Here is a 21,902-nt window from a genome sequence, read left to right as displayed (position 1 = left end):
CTCATGGAAATCATGTATAAGAGCAATGTAAAAACACCTGACTACCTTTACCATTAGCTCACATTCTACTTGATTTGAGTTCAACCTACTTGATTTGAGTTCAACACACGCTCTCCAAAAGGCCTGTAAAGATCATAGATAAGAGCACTTATACATACAACCACATGACTACAATTAGCAAGACAAGGCTGACATCATTGCAGAAAATGTCTCAATGAAATATTAGAGATGGAATGCATGACACACAAAAAAATTTGCTACGACAAGGCGGCGACCTAACAAACTAGTCTATTTGTACTACAAAGTCTACTTGTACTACAAAGAACAGCATTTTGTGTCACTGAAATGGAAGCATACAGCCAATCGGAGAATTTGTTATACCCAACAAACTGGTCTATCCTGCATTTAAGAAACTAATGTTTGGATTGGAAGGGTTCCTGACCTCTTCTGAAAACATTAGGCATGAAGACCACACTAAAACATACTTATAAGCAGTAATGCTGAACATTTCTTATTCAGCAATTCTGTTGGGTATCTGAGAACTAGAATGCCTTGAAGCTCTCAAGCTCTTATTTTTGTATGAGAATGTACCACGTCTAGCTTCCAGCGAGACAAATCAATAAAGACCCAGGATCTCCTGCAGGCAACGGAAAATGTAACTAAGTGGAAAACCTCAAGCAAGGACAATTCCAACCAAAAAACCTAATAATCTAAATATGACTGCAAATTGGTACACATTATTATATTTACATGCATCCTTGTATATATAGATGCATAGTCAGTACCACATCGGGCTAAATTCATCAACTCCCAGAAAGAAACCAATAAGTACATCAATACTACTTTAAAATGCACGTACATGAATGCTCTCCAATAGTTGTGACAGGTTTTCCCCCTATGATATTACTTTCACCAAGCACATTATACCCTCTTGCTTGTACAAGTCAAGGTTGCATGGTGGAGATGCCATCACATGTATGTATAGATCCCCTCATTTGAAGAATACTTTGTTAGGCGCACAGAACGGTATGCGTGACACAATGAGATCTCGCACTAACACAAACACCCCTTCCTGCTCAGTTGCTCTACTGCTTGTTTTTTTCTACTCAGAGAATAGGTAGAGAGATGGTTGTCTCAGATGCTTCGTAAATCTAAGAGAGAGTGTTTTGTGTCAATTTGGTAGCCTCGGAAACACCCCTTCCTGCTCAGTTACTCTACTGCTTGTTTTTTTCTACTCAGAGAATAGGTAGAGAGATGGTTGTCTCAAATGCTTCGTAAATCTAAGAGAGAGTGTTGTGTCAATTTGGTAGCCTCGGAAATGACTTTGGATCACAGCCCTGGCCCCCTCCACGTCAAACTTGATTAGTGGTCCATTCAAAGAGAAAGGTCTCTAACCATTCATCATTTGTCTTCCTGAATTGCTCACCTAGCTGCGCCACTCGGTTAGCATAAGACATAACAGATCTACCATTTGTGACAAAGCCTGAAGGTCCGTTTTCAATCTCTTGAGGTACTGTGGAGGCAAGAAGCGCTTCTTGAGATCCTCTTGGAACTCCTCCCAATTGAATGTGAAAGGTGTCACCAAGAAGATGCTTCATTGGCCGCATGTGAACAGCCGACTTCTTCTCTATCCACTCCTCCTTTCAAATGATGGCATCACCCATGAGATGCAAAGAGGCTAAGAGAACCTCATTTTTTCACTATGTGCAACAACCTCAAAGTAAGAATTGCAGAAAAGAGCAAAACTCAGGGGAAGAGAAGATCCTTCTCTAACTGTAAGGTGCAACGGAATGAATGTTGAAACTTTGCTCAAGATGAATGCTCCAAACTGTGCTCAAGGTTCCTTTTTGTTCGTATGGAAGGGAGAGCCTTCCGTTCTTAATGAGAGACTGCAATGATCACAAACAAGTGAATGGACACTGTGCGTGCAAGTGTATGAGACTGAGAGATAGAGAGAGAAGAGAATACGACACCAGAGATGTTGTAAAACCCTCCTCCGAAGGCCCAACTCTCGTCGGCGAGAGTGGTCTACTATTGATTGCACAAACCTGTACAAACTGAATGCATGTGACTGATGCAATCTAGGCTAGGTCGATGTCGACGACGGGGATGACGAGACCGATCTAAGGGCTGAAATCTGCTACTCTTTATCTGCTGTCCAAAAACGCTGATAGGCTGAATTCTGTTGCGGCTGAAAACGCAAGAGAAAACGCTGCCTTGGCTAGTCTTTATGGCTGAAAATCTGCGGGTACTTACGGCTGAAAACTGATGGTCTTTTGGGCTGAAAACTGCAGATCCTTAGGGCTGAAAACGCCATGCACATAAAGGGCGATGGAGGTCCAGAAAACGTTAGGGCTGCATGGAGGAAAAACGCTAGCACTGAGGACTTCTGTGGCGATGGGGAATCTGTGGCGATGATGCTGGGAAGGGAAAACGCTAGGCTGTGGATCTTCTTGCTTGGAGGGAAAACCACCAAGGGTTCTTGCTGAGAAGTTGCCTGTTGAGCGATGGAGCTCCTGCTCCCTCTTCTGCCAATTAGTGCTAGTCTAGGTTTGCTGATATACAAACTTACTCAATTTGCCCTACCTACTTTCCAACAAAAGTCACTTATAAATAATAGGTGAAAAATGTCAAAAATAGGGAAAATAGGTTAAATGCACTGGAAAATTTCCCTGAAGGATTCTGATGGGAATGCTTATGATCGTGCTGTGTGCAACCAAAGGATATGCATCTACACTAAGTGTCTGGGCATGCACGGTCTGCGAACAGACTCACAAAAGTGCCTGAACACTTCTAAATCTAGACTAATTGGACTGACTGAACCCTTGTCGTGCTGTAGCTTGTCCACGGACACATAGGGTTGGATGTGTCACGTGACATCCCCTCCTTTTCAAAGTGAGGTACTGGTACCGAACTGTATGGCATCGAGGGATATCGCCAATAGCATCCGGAATCCTGGAAGGGACTCTTCACTGGCCCACTCTGATGTGTGGGTCGTACGGTACTTGAACTTCATAAAGGTCTGCAACGCTTGCTTCTTTGGGCCGCGCCGAAAGCGACAAAAGTCTTCCGTGGCTCCTTCAATGCTTCAACTTCATCGAGAGTCATGCTTCTTTCTTCTTCAAGAATCTCCATGTCTGAAAATTCCTAAAACCATTTCCAACGCAAAAACATGAACATACCCATTCCATGTAAAGTGAGTGGAAAAAATCTTGTCTTCTTCAAAGACTGTGCATACAATGTAGATTGAACCAATAGACGGAGTGCCAAACCGTTCACCACACACACGTAAACAATGAGATAGAATCTTTCTCTTATGATCTAAAGCAATCAACTGTGGCAAAACACAATGGAAATGCTGATGCTTGGTGCTCATACTTTCTTGTGCTCTTTCTACGACTGTGTCGTGCCAAGGAAGAGACATGGAATGTGACTTCCTTGAATGCATACTTTTCAGCTTTTCACGAACAATCCGTATACATCCGTGCTCATTCATGAGTGAAACGTGCTGAACGTACAATATGTCATGCCTAGGAAAAGGGATCACATAAAGACGCTGACGAAAATACAAGAAACGATCACGAATGAAACACTCGATCAATGCGTGCGTACTAATCATGCGAACACATAATACTTCCTGTAAGGGTTCTTTAGACCTACGCTCGAGAGCCAAGATCGGTTCTTCGTGACTGATCGAATCTGCAATGAGGTTAGCTTCACTAGAGAAAGTATCAACTAACACATCATCCTTGTGAACAATCACATCATCTTCATGCAACTCATCATGCTTGTGAGAAATCACATCTTGATCATGCAAATCATCAGGCTTGTGCGAAATCACATCTTGATCATGCAAATCATCATGCTCAACATTATCATTCAAATCATCATGCTTATCATTGTCATTCAATTCATCATGCTTATCATCATGCAAATCCTCTGTGTCATGCTTTAGAGAAGAAGAAACTGAGAGAGTCTCCTCCTGAATCCGTTCAATCTTCGCCTGCACATTAGCAATGAGAGAGGGAGAATGAACAACTTCCTCTCCACGAATGACAATGGAAGAGTCACTTTTGGCATTGAGAGTGAACGTATTTTCCGCCCAATCAATGAGAGGGTTACACTCACGAAACCATTGAATGCCCAAAATCATATCACATCCTGAGAGAGGAGAGACGAAAAAAATTCTACGGAAAGCAGCTTGTTGAATTGAAAACAACACACCAAGACACTCTTTCATAATGAAAGAGTCCATACCGGGAGCAAAGCAAGAGACCTCGAGAGGAGATTTCTGACTAACCTCTAGGCGGGCTTTCTCAACAAGAGAGGGACTGATCACATCATGCATACTACCTGGGTCAAACAATATGACAAAACGCTGCCCCGTCATATGACCATAACATTTAATGAGAGAATCATCAATGGGAGGGTCAGGAGAAACTTGGGGCACACTCGTGTTATCATTAATTGCATTGACAGAGGAAGTGGGTTCTGTGGATTCTTTAGATTCATTAGAGTCAAGCTAAGGACATGTTCTTTTCTGTGACCCTTAATGTGACAATGAAAACAACGACCTTCCTTAGAATAAGTGCTTTGCTCTTCCGACGTGATGTATCCTCCTAAAATTCCTTGTGCTACCTTTTCATCTGGAGTAAGCTTAGGTTTAGCAATTGTGTTAGCCTTACCCTTAGGTTCATTGGAAGAATTCTTTTCTGAGAGACTATTGGAAGATTGATTAGAAGAGTTACCGTTCTTACCATTCTTACCGTTCTTACCGTTCTGAGGGTTTTGAGAAGTCTGTGAGGTACTTGTGGAAGTCTTGTTCTCCTTAGGCTTTCCCTTGTTGTGCTTCATCTCCTATGTGAGAGCAATCACTACCGCCTTGTTGAGATCGATTGGATCGAGCACCTCGACATCGTACTTGATATACTCGTCCAATCCATAAAGGAATGCCTCTTGCCGTTCATCATCCGACTTGCATAATTGGGTACCTAGCTGCAAAACACAATTACAAAAAGACATAACCGGCATACCACTTTGCTTGAGAGCGCGCCAATCGTCCTTCAATCGTGCGAGATACTAAGGTGGCATAAACCGCGCCTTGAGCTTGTCTTGGAAATCAGCCCAATTGAAGGAAAGGAGCGTGAATTCGTCGGCTTCCTCTAGGTGCACGGCTAACTGCGCCTCTTGCCATGCGTGGTATCAATTGATGGCATCACCGGCAAGGTATATGGCTGCCGTCAAAACTTTGCTATTTCCTGTCTTCTTAGTTGTCGCAAAATAAGCATTAAATTGATGCAACCAAGAATAAATAACAGTAGCATCCATCTTACCATCACACTTACTGAAAGTCAACTTTTCTGTGACTGGGTTGTTGTAATTCGCATCGTGGGTTGCGCCACTTGAGGAACTCCCACGATCTTTAGCTGGTTCGGACTTCGAGGCAAGTACTTGTCGAACCAATTCTTGAGTGCGGAGGTCTCTTTGAGCCTCTCGCTCGACCTCCAAGGCCACTCGTCTTGCTTCAGCTTCCTCCTTTCTTTGTGCTTTTCTTTCTTTTCGTTCGTCGTGCTCGCGTTCCAAGGCAATGCGAGCCGCTTCTTGTTGTATGGCAATTCTTTCGTTTCTTTCTTCGCGTTCGCGGTCCTTGGCTTCCTGTCGTTCTTCTTTTCTTTCTAGTTGTGTCATCATCTCCATCATCGACTTGACCATCACCTCCATAGAATTTGGTATAACTCGTGGGGAAAGGGGAGGGTCGGAAAAATCTCTTGGTGGGAAAAATTCTTCGTCGCCTCTCTCATGCTCATCACCTGTATGCGAAGTATCCATTCCGCTTCGGGTGATGACCATGCACTATGATCTTTGGTTCTTAAGTTCACGAAACTTGGGTTCTTGAGGGTCTTGGGTTCTTGGGTTCTTGAGGGTCTTGAGGTTCTTGAGATTCTTGAGGTTTTCTTTCGCTTGCAATCTGTGTTTGAGAAGGATCTTCTCTTCACCTGAGTTCTGCTCTTTTCCACAGGCGCACCCCTTGGCGGCCTTGCGCTCACACCAAGGTTGCTTTTTTCCACCTCACGTCGATTGGCCGGCCGCTAAGTGCACGGTCCGCTCTCAATGAGTGAAAAGAGGCACAAGGGGAGGCTGAACAAGCACTTCTTTCCTGGGATTCCTGTCACTCTTCCAAAACACGATTAGGAATCGACACGCCAAAGCGAACTTGGGTAGGTGCGACCTCAACAAACAAAAAAAAAATCTTGTGATTCTTGTGGTTCTTTCCTTGAGTGATACAGAACACGGCCCAAGCTCTGATACCAATGTAAGGTGCAACGGAATGAATGTTGAAACTTTGCTAAAGATGAGTGCTCCGAACTGTGCTCAAGGTTCCTTTTTGTTCTTATGGAAGGGAGAGCCTTCCGTTCTTAATGAGCGAGTGCAATGATCACAAACAAGTGAATGGACACTGTGCGTGCAAGTGTATGAGACTGAGAGATAGAGAGAGAAGAGAATACGACACCAAAGATGATGTAAAACCCTCCTTCGAAGGCCCCACTCTCGTCGGCGAGAGTGGTCTACTATTGATTGCACAAACCGGTACAAACTGAATGCATGTGACTGATGCAATCTAGGCTAGGTCGATGTCAACGACGGGGATGGCGAGACCGATCTAAGGGCTGAAATCTGCTACTCTTTATCTGCTGTCCAAAAACACTGATAGGCTGAATTCTGCTGCGGCTGAAAACGCAAGAGAAAACACTGCCTTGGCTGGTCTTTATGGCTGAAAATCTGGGAGTACTTAGGGCTGAAAACTGATGGTCTTTTGGGCTAAAAACTGCAGATCCTTAGGGCTGAAAACGCGATGCACATAGAGGGCGATGGAGGTCCAGAACACGCTAGGGCTGCATGGAGGAAAAACGCTAGCACTGAGGACTTCTGGCGATGCTTGCTTGGATCAAAAACGCTAGCATGGGGAATCTGTGGCGATGATGCTGGGAAGGGAAAACGCTAGGCTGTGGATCTTCTTGCTTGGAAGGAAAACCACCAAGGGTTCTTCCTGAGAAGTTGTTACAGACTTGGACACTCCAAGTCAAGAATCAATCGCGACAGCACCAAATAACCACTTCAAACAATTCACAGATCACAATAGATTTGCACTGGCCCGGCGGAGTTCCGTGCCTAGAGATATTGGCCCCAAAGACAGGCGCTCCTTTCGGTATTTCTTTTTATATTAATCAGTTCAAAGTACAAGAGAGTGGGTCGGGATTCACTCTCAGACTCTGCGTCCAGATGCTCTGAGAAGTGAAGGCCCAAGCCACTTATTTAAAGGTTTACAAGGGATGCCCAAAAGCAGAGCCCCAAAAGCTTGAAAGCAAAAGCTAGTGCTCTCTCTCTCTCACAGAGAGCCAAATTGAAAGCAAAAGCACTCTCTCTCTCTCTTTCTCATTGCGTAGAGGAGAAAAAGCAACATCCGTACGACTGGCCGCAAATCACGCCGTAATTCACGGAAATCCGTACCAACTGCCACGTGGCATCTCCTGGGCAATTTAGGGTTTCCTGGAATTAGAGTTTCAACCAGAAAATAGGGTTTGCTACAAATTAGGGTTTTTGGCAGATTTTAGGGTTTGCAGAAATTTTAGGGTTTCAGCCAGAAATTAGGGTTTCTGTTGTCCGCCACGTCATCACTTTGTGACATACCCCCCTCTTGAAAGCATTGTAATCAACCGCGATTACGCCTGCAAAACCGACAAAAGCCATAAACCGTCTTAGCAGACACTGACTGTTAGTACCTACGTACTAGGAACACACATCTAGCACATGTACCAAATCGACAGTCACATCACATGACATTCAACATTCATTCGGATCTTAGAGCATGATTTATCGACAATGTAGCTAGCAATCACATCTAGGTCCAATCGGGACCTCATCGATGTCCGATTGACTAACCCCTATTGCAACCATGTCTATTCGAGATCAATCAAACCAAAATGCTGCAATCATTTCGTCTATCAGTTCCTGCACTCAAAAGAAGTCAAGAACAAATCAATATCATTATCAGGAATTCTATTTCATAAAGTCATCCAGCAGAATACTGTCAGCTCTCAGTATCTGTCACGAGGACGTGGCAATTGCTAACCTTAGTTGTTGGTTTCTTTCCAATGATTTTTGTTTTATTTTTGAGACCCTCTTTTTGAAGTTGCAAATGGTCGGACATTGTATGGCCAATGTGAATGGTAGTTTCACCCGCAGACGGGAAGTTGGTCGGCACTGGAATTCGTACAGTAAGAGGATATCTAGGCTCAGAGCAAGATCATACAGGTCCCCCCCGTCGCACTTAGCAAGTTGGTGGATACTAGGAAGTGAACTCAATAGAGGCATAAAGTCAAGGTGGGATCACCAACAGAAAGTATCCGACAGTTGGGCCACATTGCACTTTTGGATGCGGTCCCAATGAGGATAGATGGTCAGAAGATCACAGGGAGCCCAACGGAAGCATCTCCTAAAAATTAGGGAACTGCCATTTTGGGCCGTGAAATGTGTTCGCGTCATTACCTCCGGTATGACAAGGGGAACATTTTAGTACTCTGCTACAAAGTCAATTGATGCACCAGTTGAGAGATTTTTAAGCAGGAAACCCAATGCGGGGAAATTGCATGCATGAGTGCCAAGTGGCACTTTTTGGTCAATTTACCAAGTTTGGGAGAAGAGAACTCGTAACTGACTTTCTGGAGCAGTTTTGGAGGCTGTTAACTTGGATTTTCAGCCATTTCTCTCCATTTTTGAGCTTCCCATGACTTTGCCTAGGTCCAAGGAGCTCATTTTCAGCATTGGAAGGCATCAGATACGTGTTTACAGGGCTGTTTTGCTGCGTTTTCAGCGATACGCAGGTTTTGGCAACCATGGAAATCTTCTCCTTTTTGCATCTATTTGTTCACAGATGCATTACAGGTCAAGGGCAGAAGAGGGGGCGCTCGATTTATGCTAGGAGGATGCTTCATTGAGAACCTGTCACAGGTTAAGAGCTATGGAGTGCTTCCTTTCCCTCTCATGTACAGTGTGGTGCTAGGAGTGATGCCCTGCACACTACACACTGCTCTCTCTCTCCCCTACGTGCAGTTATGTGATGCCCCACAAGAGGGCTACTCATTTGACTGATGTACAGTTGTGTGGGTTCATGCTTTTGTGCTGAGGCAAGAGCCTCCTTGAGCAGGAACAGGGGTAGCTAATTGCTGCTCCAAAGCAGGCACTGGTGAGGGTCATAACCTCACCGTACAGGTGCAAAATCAGCGTTGTGTATGCGCTGTAAATTTACTGTTTTTCAGCCATACGGACGCCAAGACCATTGGGAATCGTGCCCCACTAGTAGAGGACAGTTAGGGGACTGTTTGGGGCTGAAAACAGGGCAAAAACCAGTAAATACAGCATGCTGAATTTACTGTTTTTGGGCAGGAATCAGAGGGTATACGCCAGTGCAAGTGAGTTCTAGCAGGGGAATTGGTTTCGCGCAAGTTTTGGGGCTGTTATGCTGCCGAAATTTGGCCAAATCAAATGGTATCTAGGTGGATACACGTGAAGGATTCCCAGGACCTTACCTTGTAATTTACCCTCCTAAAGAATAAAGAAATACCGAAAGGGGCGCCAATTTTGGGGCCTACAGGTTGTCGGCGTCTGCTCGAAGCATTCTAGCTTCCGAGCCGTGTGTGTGATTAAGTGTTAATTCCTGTTACAGGTCTCCTTTGCGAAGTGCTCGTGTGTGTGTCTAAAGTAAAGAATTTTGGGTGAAAGCCAACGCCTACCGCCCTACGGGCCGGTTTCAGTATCCCTGAAGCTCAAAGAGACATCAGTGACTTTCGTATCAATATCGAGGCATTTGTTGACAAAGGAGCGGAGTAACTCCCCTCTTGTGCATCCCACTGCATCAGATCTTCGGCCAAGCTGAATTTCTAGGTTCCGTTTGGAGTACACTATGCTAAACCAAAACATCGAGGTAAAGTTTCACAATCTAAGGAGTATCTGCTAGGTCCTCCTCCTCCATCCACTTCGCATCAAATGTAGGATAGTTCTTGAACTTAACCAAGAACCACCTTCGGACTTTACCTTTCTTCGTATCCTTATGTGCCAAAATCTGTTCAGGAACAAGGATCTCCTCGTTTTCTTCCACTTCGAGTTGCTCATCAGGCTCCCCATCATCAGGCACATCACCCTTAACAGGTTTCAAGAGAGTCACATGCAATGCATTGTGAATCCTCCAAGTATCTGGCTTTACTTTTTACTTTTTACTTTTTTGGGCTAGAGCCGGTAAGCCAGCAAGGAGCTGCCTTTGCTTCGCGTGCGCGCAAACGAGTCAAAGACAAATTACCTTGCGGACTTGCCGACAAAGGGAAAAGCGCTTCCATGCCGTATCGTGGCATGTCAACGGGGAATGGAAGCAAGTTTCCCCCTCGGGGGAGTAAAAAGTCTTTTCATGCCATGTTAGTCAGTCCATGTTCCCTTGTTAGTCACGCCACCCGAGGGTAACGTCGGGAAATCACCAAACGAATTCAATGATGCATTTAAGGACCAAGGCTGAGAGAGAGGGACAAACCCTTGTAACTCACAGACCGTATTGAATCTTGCCCAGGTACTCCAGGATTTTCGCCTGGTAGAAAAAGGCCCCCGTCCAGCGGATGTCCGGTAGGACTGCCATACCCAAGGTGGGCGTCGGCTCAAAGGAGGCATCCCGATCCGGCCAACCATGGTCACCAAGGCCCGCTCGGAAAGCCCCAGGACCATGTTAGGCGGGACCGCACCGTACGCAATAACTACAAGCCCTACGAGCTTTCAACACCCTCACGGGCCAGAGCATTGTAGTATCGCGGTACGGCCCCGCAGAGGAATGCTGCAACGTTATCCGCATAGGCACTCCTCAGCTGCGGTCCACGACGACCATTATGGGCCCCACGGGGGACAACCCATCCTGGCAATCGCTTTCCGCTAATCTCCCCTCCCAGGAGTAACACTTCGGTATCTTCACCGCTCGGATTGTTTAACAGCCGTCTAGCATGTTCCAAACAGGGTCGTATTGAGCTTCTGAGATTGTCCAGCTCAGGGCACTGTACCAACAAGTGCGTAAGTGACCTTGGGCCTTCTTCCATTCCGCATAACGGGCAAGTCCTCGACTGTGCCCGTTCAATCTTATCCTTAAGCCTTAAGCCATCCACTCTTGCTAGTAACAAGACTTTCTCCTCCATCCCACCGGGGTTCTTCCCAATGCTCTGCCTGTAAAGGTATCCACGCGTGTCCTCATACTTCCTCTCGATATAAGGATCAAGGGAGACACATTGATGTGAGTGTTCCCAGAGCTTCCAGCTCTCCTGCCTTGCGGTTTCGACAGAAGCGCCGTTGATATACCTCTGCCCCCAAAACTTTGTCCTTTTACACCAGGTCCACTTCTTGAATTGGTTCCATTCTGGTATATTATTAACCAACTCTGCAATCCAAGTCTTTAGACCTGCGTACTTGGTAAAAGCTCGTACCCTCTGTCCTGCACAGTAAGCTGGTACGGGGGGGAGCCCTAACTCCCGGTGAAGAGTTGCTACTGCCACAGAACTCGACTTCGCGGCCTTACCGACTACCCACCTCATTCCAGTTGCTATAAGCGTCTCTAATGGGTTCAACTTCCTCATGTCATGTGAGCCCATAATCTCCGCTCCATAAGTCGCCACTGGGAAGACGCACGCCTTGAGAAAGGCCAACCTTGACCACATCGGAATTTTCTTAGAGCATAGAAGGTGTTTATGAGCATATAAGGACTTACGTGCGCTCTCAATCCTATCTTTGAGGATAGTGTCGATCGAGACTTCGCTGTCTATTAAGATGCCCAAGTATCTATATTCCGAAGCTACCTGAATCTCCTCAGGTCCGATGTGGGGTTTGAAGGCAATAAGTTCCTCAAGGTCCCCGTTGAACACGGTCGCCTGGCATTTCTTTATGCCGAACTTCATCCCCCACTTCTCCGCCCAACTATGCAATCTATCTAAACTAGCCTGTAACTCCTCCTTAGACTCCGCAAATAAAACTAAATCATCTGCAAAAAGCAGGCCTTGGATCTTCAGGAGTAGGCCTGGAATAGCCACCCCAAGGTCAGTCGCACTCTCATCCAAGATGTCATTAATGAATATGTTAAAGAGAGTAGGCGACGCGGGACACCCTTGACGCACGCCACGGGCGATTTGGACCTCCTCACTCAACTTCGCTCCCACCCGCACTCTGACCTTGGAGGATTGGTACAAGGCTCGAAAGAAATTCAAGCAACGACCTCCAATCCCTATGGCTTCCATCTTTAAAAAGAGCGCCTCGTGTGGCACTGTATCGTACGCCTTTTCAAAGTCAATATATGCCGCAAACGTCGGTTTCTTAACAACCTTTCGTCTGAGCACAATCTCTTTCAAGGCAATCACTTGTGCCACACACTCCTCCTGAGTCCGAAATCCGGCTTGACCACGCAAGAAGAAGTTTCTTTCCTCAAGTTTCACTGAGATCCTATTGATCACAAGTGAGGTCAAGAGCTTCAGAGAGATTGGAATCAGAGAAATCCCTCTGTAGTTGTCCGGATTAGAAAGATCACCCTTCTTCGGGATATACACCACTACCGAGGTAGATGATGCCTCCGGCAACTTCCCTGAATCAAACCAAGTACATAGCAGTTTGAAGACTGCTCTTCCCATGTCTGTATTTGGTTTAAATCGATCTGATCTAGTTCCCTTGTCTTGCATAAGGATCTTGAAAAATTCAGGGGGAATGCCATCTATCCCAGCTGCTTTATGCCGCTTGATCTTGCGGCATACCTCTCGAACTTCAGTCCATTTAATAGAGTCATTGATGTCCTCTATTCTAGGCCAAAGTCGCACAGCATGATTTTGCCAGTGTTCTGGGTCCTTGCTGTGACCGGAGGGATCGGCGAAGACGCGAGAAGCATGATCCTTCCAAATGTCTCGGATCTTCTCTTCGTCCGCCTGCAGCTCGCCGTTCTGGTCTCTTAGGGGTTGAGCGGGCCCTCCTTTTCTGCTCCCCCCTAGAACAGCTTTCATATGCTTCCACCAAGCATACCATTCCTTGCGTCTTGCCAATTCGACGCTCTTGAGCATGAATCGTTTGAGAGCCTCTCTCTCGCTTCTCTTCGTTTCAGCTCGCGCCTCTTTTCGGCATTCAACAAACTTCCTCCACGCCCTATCTTCCCTAGAGGAATCACTCTCTGCATCCCGCAGAGACTTCCACGCTTCCCGTCTTCGGTTGATGGATCTCCGGGCTCTCGGGTCTAGCCTAAAGCCTCTATTAGGCCTCTTGGGGGGCCTTACGGAGAACGCACCAACATCTCGAGAGACTCTTTCAGCTGCCTCCTCAAAGCTCTTCGACTGACGGTTCACCGCCGCCTGCGTGATTTCCCCCTCCTCCGCTGCTTCTGATAGGGAATCCCAGAAGTTGTGGTGTAAAAAGAGTTGAGCCGCTGGCTCAATTCTAGTTGCATCATGGATGGGGGGGGGGTGGTGGGGGAGGCTCCGCACACACCGCATCACACACCAACTTCACCTTAACAGGCCAGTGGTCCGAAACATCCACCGATCTCTGGACACTGGCATGGCCGAGGAATTGAAGGGCCAGATCATTGGCCAAAAAGAAGTCAATGTCTGATCGTCCTTTACCACGGGAAGAGTGATACGAGAGTCCAGAGCCTCTCGTATGGACAATCTTAAAATCAAGGTCTTCATTCCCCAGCCATCTCTTCATCGGGCGCCGTCTAAGATTCCAATCCCCTCCGATCAGGAGAGAGAAGGCCCTTTCTGCCCAACCTACGAAGCTTCGAAGCTAACGCACTTAAGACGTCTGCTCGCTCATCCACTAACTGCCTCTGCGGGACGTAAACATTTCCATAAATCCAACCATCCTTCATATTTAAAGGGAAGAGTTGAACAAACAAGGAGTTTACGTCCGACATTCCCAACTCAAAGGCTCTGAGCTCCTGGGAGACCAAGGTCACAAGTCCCCTGGCTCCTGGTTTATCAGACCCTGGCACTTGGAATGTCGAATACCCCGCCATTCTAAGGGGCCATGCACCCTGAAATAGTCGAGTCTCTTGGAGACCCACCACATTCCAAGTCTTTTGTAACATTATGTACTCCAACTCCCCCCGCTTCGACCGGAGTCCATTAATGTTAAGCGTGGCAAAGATCGGCGATTTCACCACTTCCATCGCCGGCCTCAAACGGTTCCTATCTCTCCTAGCGAAAGGAAGCGAGATCTTAGCAAACCACCTAAGCCTACTCTCCGATTGGATGACCTGGAGGACATCTAGGGCTGCTTGTTTACTAGAAGTGAAAACATCAAAGCGGGTGCTCCCCGTCCGATTGTTAAGGAATCGATCCAAAAGCTCAATACTTGCAAACAGGGAGGTTGATCTCAGTGCGCGCCTCAAGGCCTGCTGAATGACACTTCGGTGTGTTCATTAGCGCCCCAGATGCACAGCTTGCCAACCGTCCCTTCTGAAACACCCCTCCCAAGCCTGCCTCTCATCATTACCCGTTCCTCTCTAGCCGGCCTGCTTGGGGCGGTGACCGGGTCAATCTCGGGTACCGACAAGGATCTTAGCCTGTTAGTTTGAAGTTGATCGGCATTCATGACCTCAATGTACCGTACTTCCCTTGTTGAGTTCGTTCCTCCATCTTGGTCTATGCCCCCGCCCCTCAGCTCCTCAGATGGTTTGCCCTTCCGAGTTAACTGTGGGGCGTCCAGTCTCAGCCATAGCTAATGAGTTTTGCTGCCCACGCACTACGCACTGGTTCATCCGTCCCTTCCGGTAGCAGCCCCTTTCCACGTCAGCCCAGGTTTAACTGGTGCTCCTGGATCGTTTATATAATATGGTTGTGAATTCATAGAAAATGTACGACTATACTTAATGAACAGGTTGTCACCTTAAATTTGGAGGGGTCCGGGTTAGATAGGTCGTTCTCGGGGGATCGACCACCCACTTTCCGGACTATGGTTATCCTGCATGTAACATTCATGGTCACAACTGCCAACGTGTTGACGAATCAACTCCATCCTCTAAATTCGTGGATTCACATGAGGTATCGATACAATCCGCACAAAGTTTTGCTTCTCAATCGGTGGGCGAGACCGGAGGGACAAGCGGGTCCTTGATCTGGGTGTGGTCCATAACGTCCCCGTGGTTAGCAAGACTTTAGAATCCACACCCTACTGTAACTCATCACGTAGTTGGTACACTGCGGGGATCACCAAGCCCGAGGGTCCATGGTTTTGGCCTCGAAGTAGAGGGTGTTCCGTGAAATGGGATGGGTCAGGGGAACTCGGCGCCTCACCTCACCCTCTCCCGTTTCAGGGTGCACCCACCCTTCCACAAGCGTTGACTGTTCCGTGGAGGGTGACATTGGCACCGCCCCGAGGGAGGGTGAATCGTGAATGGAGTGTGGTCAGGGAACTCGTGCCTCACCTCACCCGTCCCCCGTTTCACAACCCACCAGTCCGTCTCAAGACGTCACCGCCACCCCTTTAGTTTGGAGTTTACTCTCTCCGTGAGTCAAGGGGGGGACCAGCGGAAAGGTTACACAAGGAGCGCTTTCCAACCCACCAACCTCAGCTGTATGAAACACCCATCCGCTGGTGAATCGTGAAATGAAGTGGTCAGGGGAACTCGTCGCCTCACCTCACCCGTCCCTCGTTTCACAGTCCACCAGTCTAGGTTCTGGTCTCAGGCCGTCACCGTCCCCCCTTCCGCTGGGTATGTGTTTCACATTACTGGTGCGGAATTACGGCCAGAAGCCTCTCCCCCCAAGCGGCCTCTCCAGGGATTGTGTCCCTCTTGGCTGCCACCGGTTGTGTCATGAGGTACATTCCTTCTCCCCCGCCTTCAAATATGAGAAGCCGAGCCTTCACCTAAGGGTTGGTTGTAAACCGACGGAGAAAGTAATCTGGGCGTTCAGGGTGTTCCCACCCTCGAGTCCGCTCGACATCCTTGGTATGATTTTTACAGAACTTTCCTGAGAGGGCCCGTTCGACATTCTTGGATGATTTTTACAGGGCTTTCCCTAGGTCCGACCATCCTTCTTGCCTTCCATACTCTCCCAATTTCAACCCCACCCCGATCCAGCTTTGCAGCTCATACTCGTCTGTAGGGCATTATGATCACTAATGTCCTCCCCCCTCCCCTTTGGGATTTCACTCCTACACACGGAGAGGGTTTTTCAACCGTACGTGGTCCCCCCATTGAGGATTTGGGAAGCACTTAGTCAATGTCCAGTCCCGCCACGTGGAGGCGGCTTCCCGCTAGGACCCCAAGTATCTGGCAGTTTCAATCGGAAGGAGACATAATTTATCTTTTCAATGATCTGGAAAGGTCCGTAGTATCGCATACTAAGCTTTGGAAAAAGCCTCTCGTTTCCCTTTTTCTTTCTTAGGCGTGTCTTCTCAAAACGTAAGAGCACCCAATCATCCTCCTTCAATTTCAAGTCGCGACGATGGCGATCCGCTGCCTTTTTCTGTCGTTCTTCAGACTTCTACAAAGTCTCACGAACCTTGGCAAAAGCCGTTCCAAATCTCGCGAATATTCATCCGTTGCAAATATCTAATCTTTCGTGCTCAGGAAGGATGGAATTTTCGCAGCACTTTCAACAATCTCAAATGGCGTCTTCCTCGTCGAAGAGTGTATCATGTTATTGTAGGCAAATTCCACCAAAGGTAAGTTCTTTTCCCATTGAGTCTTCTGGTCCAAGATACAAGACTTCAATAAATCTAAAACCACTGAATTGGCAATCTTAGATTGCCCATCAGTCTCCAAGTGGAACGATGACGAGAACTGCAACCGCGTATCAATGTTCTCCCAAATTGGGTTCCAAAACAAACTCATAAATCTGGGGCCTCTGTCGAAGACAATCGTCTCACACGTGCCATGTAATCGGAAAATCATCGTGATCATTCTGTGTTCTCGGGAGATCAAAAATGAATTCCATTGCAATACTTTCCCAGGGGTGGGTGGATATGGGTAAAGGGTGTAACAATCCCTGTGTCTTATGCCTGTCAAACTTGACCTTCTGGCATAATGCGCACAAACTCTTCCACATCCTTTTTGAGTCTCGGCCAAAAGAAGTATCTCTCTACCCCCTTCATGGTGGTAGCAATGCCGTGGTGACCCGTAAAAGGTGGACAGTGGCATTCAGTCATAATCTTTTCCCTCAATGGCTGTGTAACGCACAACATGGTTTTTCTCATCAAGTAGCCTTCCCGAAGGGAGTATCCGGCTACTATCTCCCCATCCCGTCTCCGTGTGAAAATATCTGCAAAATTTGTATCTGTGCATATTGGTCGACCATATCCTCGAAGCCCCTATGATGTATCGCGGAAAAAGCCAGAACCAACGGCTTCTGAGACAAAGCATCTGCCACCACATTCTTCTGTCCTTGCACATGGACAATCTGGAAGTGAAACTATGACAAGATTTTCGCCCACCGCATCTGCTTTTCCGAAAGCTGCTTCTGTGACAAGAAGTAGCGCAAACTCTAATGGTTTGTAAAGGCAGTAAAATCCACTCCGAGTAGGTAATGCCGCCACTGAGTAAGAGCATGGATAACCGCCAAAAGCTCTTTCTCATAAATCTGTGCTGTCATCTCCGGCCTAGAGAACAATCGGCTCTCGTCAAGTAATGACATGGCCTTCTTGCATCAAGACCGCACCCAGACTACGACCACAAGCATCACAATATACTTCAAATGACTTCTGCAAGTCCGACAAAGTCAAAATTGGTCCCGTAGTCAATTTCTCTTTCAATGTCTGAAAGGCAGTCACCTCTATGGATCCCCACGAGAAAAGGGACTCCTTTCTGTATCAAGATATGCAAAGGGGAAGCAACCTTTGCAAACTTTCGAATGAACCGTCTGTCGTACGAACACAGTCCCAAGAAGCTTTCAACTTCATGGACATTCGTCAAATCGGCCAATCAGGGATAGCGTCTATCTTGGCCTATGGATCCCACGAGAAAAGGGACTCCTTTCTGTATCAAGATATGCAAAGGGGAAGCAACCTTTGCAAACTTTCGAATGAACCGTCTGTCGTACGAACACAGTCCCAAGAAGCTTTCAACTTCATGGACATTCGTCAAATCGGGCCAATCAGGGATAGCGTCTATCTTGGCGGGATCCATTTGCACTCCTGCTGCTAAGACAAAATGTCCCAAAAAGTTTATCTCTGAAGCAGATGATCTCTGTGTTCTGCCTCATTCTTGGAGATAACAATGATATCATCAAAGAAAGTGCCAACAAATAGCCTCTACTCTCGAAAAATCATGTCCATCATCCGGTTAAATGTCGCACGAGCATTGGTTAAGCCAAAAGGCATCACAAAAAACTCAAAATAACCCAAAAGTCGTCCGAAAGGCTGTCTTGTAGACGTCTCCCGACGCGATTCGGATCTGATGATATCCACTCTTCAAGTCAATCCTCCTAAAGCACGAGGATCCATGTAACTTGTGGAGTATATCATCTATCCTAGGAATCGAAAATCTGTTCTTGATGGTGATTTTGTTGAGAGCTCTATAATCAATGCACATTCTCCAAGATCCGTCTTTCTTCAAATCCAACAACAGTGGAGAGCAATACGGTGAAGTACTAGGCCGGACAAGACCCTTTTTCCAAGAGGTCTTTCACTTGGTTCATAATCTCTTCATTCTGTGCTCGGCTCACAAGGTAAGGTGGCCGGTTCGATGGCGTGCTTCCAAGTATTAGGTCAATGGTCTGATCTTCAAGCCCTCTGAAAAACAATCGGCATGAGTGTGGAGAAAAATCTTGGTGTTCTTTTGATCAAGTCAAAACATATTCAACCTTTATCCATCGTTCAGTTCTCTCTCAAAAGAATGAGTAAAGAAACTGAAGTTCATCAAGTACAATCTTTGAGCCCTCCATTTATCAAAGTCGCTTTCTCGGCCCGGTAGTCAACCACGACGTAGTTCTTGTGGTACCAAGGGATCCTGAGTAGAACGTCACTCGTGTGCCCTGAACACCCCTGTCATTGCAAACGAAGTTTGCCAATGCTCGGTGTAATGGCAACATCCCATCCGAGTGCAAGTCGAACTACCTCCGCCTGTGGCGTCAATCTGTCAGGCGTAATTCCAAATCGAGCCGCCAATTCCAAGTGAAAAGAAGTTGGCCTTGGCTCCTTGAAAAGAGCTTCGTGATCGCCACGTTCCTCAGCTGCTCTCGAACTCTCAATCTTGTCGTCGTCTTTATCATTTTGTTCTTTCTATGCCTTTTTAGGGCACTTCGTGGAGATATGTCCACGTTCCCTGCATCCAAAGCACTTCTCCTCTCTGATGAAGCAAGTTCTCTCCTCACGAGTAAGCTTGGGTCGTGCATCCTTTTTCTCTGGGTTGCTCTTTTTTCTTTCTACTTTCATTCCCAGAAGTCTGTTCGGCTCGTTGTGTCATGGCCTCATCTATGGGGTAGGTCAGACTGCCAGAGTGAATGGCAAAACCCCGCTTCGCATGACTAATCAACTCCTGAATAGAAGCTGACTTCTGTTCCAAGCAGTGATCTCGGATCTCTGTAGGTAGACCCAAGATAAACCGCTCAATCTGTTCTCTGAACGAGATCTTCTTGAATGAAGAGGCGGGTAGAAAAGAGCTCCAGAATCTTTCACAATAAGCATTGATTGTATCTTTCTTGGTCATCCGAAGATGGTTCCAAGCAGCTCGTACATCTCGTTCATATTCTTACGTCAACCAAGAAGAAATAAAAGGCTTCTTAAATTTCAGCCATTTAACTGGCGCAGTCTTGTTTAAAAGAAGCGTGGACCACCAAGTACGAGCATTCCCCTTAAAGTAAGAGGCAGCTCTCCGAATCTTGGAGTACTCTGAATAGCGTCCTCCCGTGAAAGCGATGTCAAACTGCTATATAAAAGACAGCCTTCGAAGCATCTGAGTATCTTGGAAAAGTATCAAACTTGATCGAGTGGCCACCTTCCTTAAACTCTCGGACTTTCTTGCTTTCATCTTCGAGAAAGTCATATTGGTTGGCTTTGTAAAAGTTCTTCTTGTTCGCATAGAAGCTTCCATCATCAGAATCTGAGCTGTCTGCAAACAAGTCCTCACTAGAACTATCAGGCTCTGGGCGAGATTTAGCCTTCTGTGCTTTTTCTTGCCCTTTCCGAAGCTTTGTTTCTTGCTTCTCTTTTGAAATTTTCTGTCATACGGTAAGTGATTGCTTAGAAAAAACTGCTCGCTACTGCTGCGCTCGCTCCCCCCCCCTCCTCCCCCTTCCTCGCCATCGCCTCTCCTCCTCCTTGCCCTGCCCCTTGCGCTGCCTGCCTGCCCGCCCCTGCGCAGCCTCCCCCCTTTAGCTGCCTGCCACCACCCCCCCCCACCACCCCCCCCCCCCCCCCACCCACCCCCCCCCCCCCCCAACCCACCCCCCGCCCCCCGCCTGCTGCCGCGACAATCCAGACGCAGCCCTCCAGCGCGCTCACACCTTGCCCGCCCGCCGCCATATCCCAACCCAATCCGCATTGCGCCCCCCCCGGCCTCCTTGTTTTTTCGCCTCTCTTCCCGAAGGTATCCTTCAGCCGGCATTGGCAGTATTCCTTTTTGGATAGTGCTCGTCAAGGTCGTCTGCAGCGCTATCTTTTTATCCACTTCTCCGACACAGCAGTAGACACAAATGGAGGCTCCAGCTTCGCCACAGAGGGACTCACCTGAAGCTCCCTCGCCCGACCCCGCTAAGCCCACCATTCGACTTGCTCTTTCGCCGACAGAGCAAGCGAGCCTTGCCGCAGAGGTAGAGCGTTTGCAGGCGACTTCGGTCATCTGCAAGGTTCTCGGCACCCGACCTAGCAGAGGAGAGCTGCGAGACCTTCTCCAGGCCCGCCTTCTCGCAAAGGTGGGCAAGATCTTGGATGTCCAGATTCTCGGACGGGGGTACTATCAGATCGAGTTCGAGACCTCCGAGATGGCTTCCAAGGTCATAGCTATGAGTCCACTGGCCATCCGAGCATCACGCGCCCACTTTCAACAGTGGCGACATGGTTTTGACCCGACTTCGGATGTTCTAGAAGAGGAGGCAAACATCCCCATCTCAGTCTGCTTTCCGGGTTTACAGAGGGAGTACCTACCACTTCTTTCCAGGATTGGTTCCGCCATCGGGACTGTCCTGGAGTCACCTCGTATGGCAGCATCAGTAGCTGCCAAGGCGGCTGGCATCCCTTCAGTTCGAGTTTTGGTCAGAGATACCCACACGCTCCCAAAGGTCATCCTTCTGCCTCGGGTGAGTGGGGGTTGGTTTAGACAGAGTGTGGAGTACTTGGGCCTCCCGAACCAGTGCTTCATTTGCCGACAGATGGGCCACCTTGCGAAGGCCTGTCCACGGAGGAGGCCACGACCTGCACCTCAGCCTCAGCCCGAGCCTGCCAAGGCTGGGCCGCAACCTCAGCCAGCGGCACAGCGCACAGATTCAGAGCCACCCCCCGAGCCTGGGGCTCCAGCGGAGGAGGGGTGGCAGCAGGCCCGTGGCCGTCGACGCCAGGGGCCACAACGACAGCCTGGTACTCAGAGTGGCCCTCAGGTGCCTACTCAGCAGCAGTGGGTTCCCACGGGGAACCACTTTGGTCCTCTTGAGCAAGAGGAGTCAACTACGCCAGCCTCCACCTCCGCTTCACCCTCGACAACCGCTCCCCCTTCAGAGTTCCCCTCCTCATCATCCTCCCCCCCCCTCTACTCCCGTCGCCTCTTCCACCTCGCCCCTCTACCTCTGTCGCCCTACCCCGCTCCTCTTCTCCCCCGCTCCCCCCAGCTCCTTCTCCCCCCCCCTCTTGCTCCAGTTCCACAGTCAGCTCAGGAGACAAGTCCCTCGTCGGCGGCCAAGAGATCTCTTGGC

General features: G+C 48.0%; 1 long non-coding RNA gene and 1 pseudogene across 1 annotated transcript in view; both read right to left on the bottom strand.

The window, feature by feature from the left end:
* Positions 1-270: 270 nt before the first annotated feature.
* Positions 271-21,902, bottom strand: part of LOC147446000 (uncharacterized) — a 58,994-nt gene continuing 37,362 nt past the window's right edge. Inside the window, exon 2 of the long non-coding RNA XR_015189841.1 lies at positions 271-637. This is a non-coding gene — a long non-coding RNA (uncharacterized LOC147446000). The remainder of the gene's footprint in view (positions 638-21,902) is intronic.
* Positions 10,795-14,424, bottom strand: LOC147446001 (uncharacterized; annotated as a pseudogene).

Source organism: Adiantum capillus-veneris, chromosome 12 (assembly GCF_014529385.1).
Source record: "Adiantum capillus-veneris isolate H3 chromosome 12, ASM1452938v2, whole genome shotgun sequence".
NCBI lineage: Eukaryota > Viridiplantae > Streptophyta > Polypodiopsida > Polypodiales > Pteridaceae > Adiantum > Adiantum capillus-veneris.
Note: the sequence above shows the minus strand (reverse complement) of the source record. Positions and strands in the feature narration are given on the sequence as shown.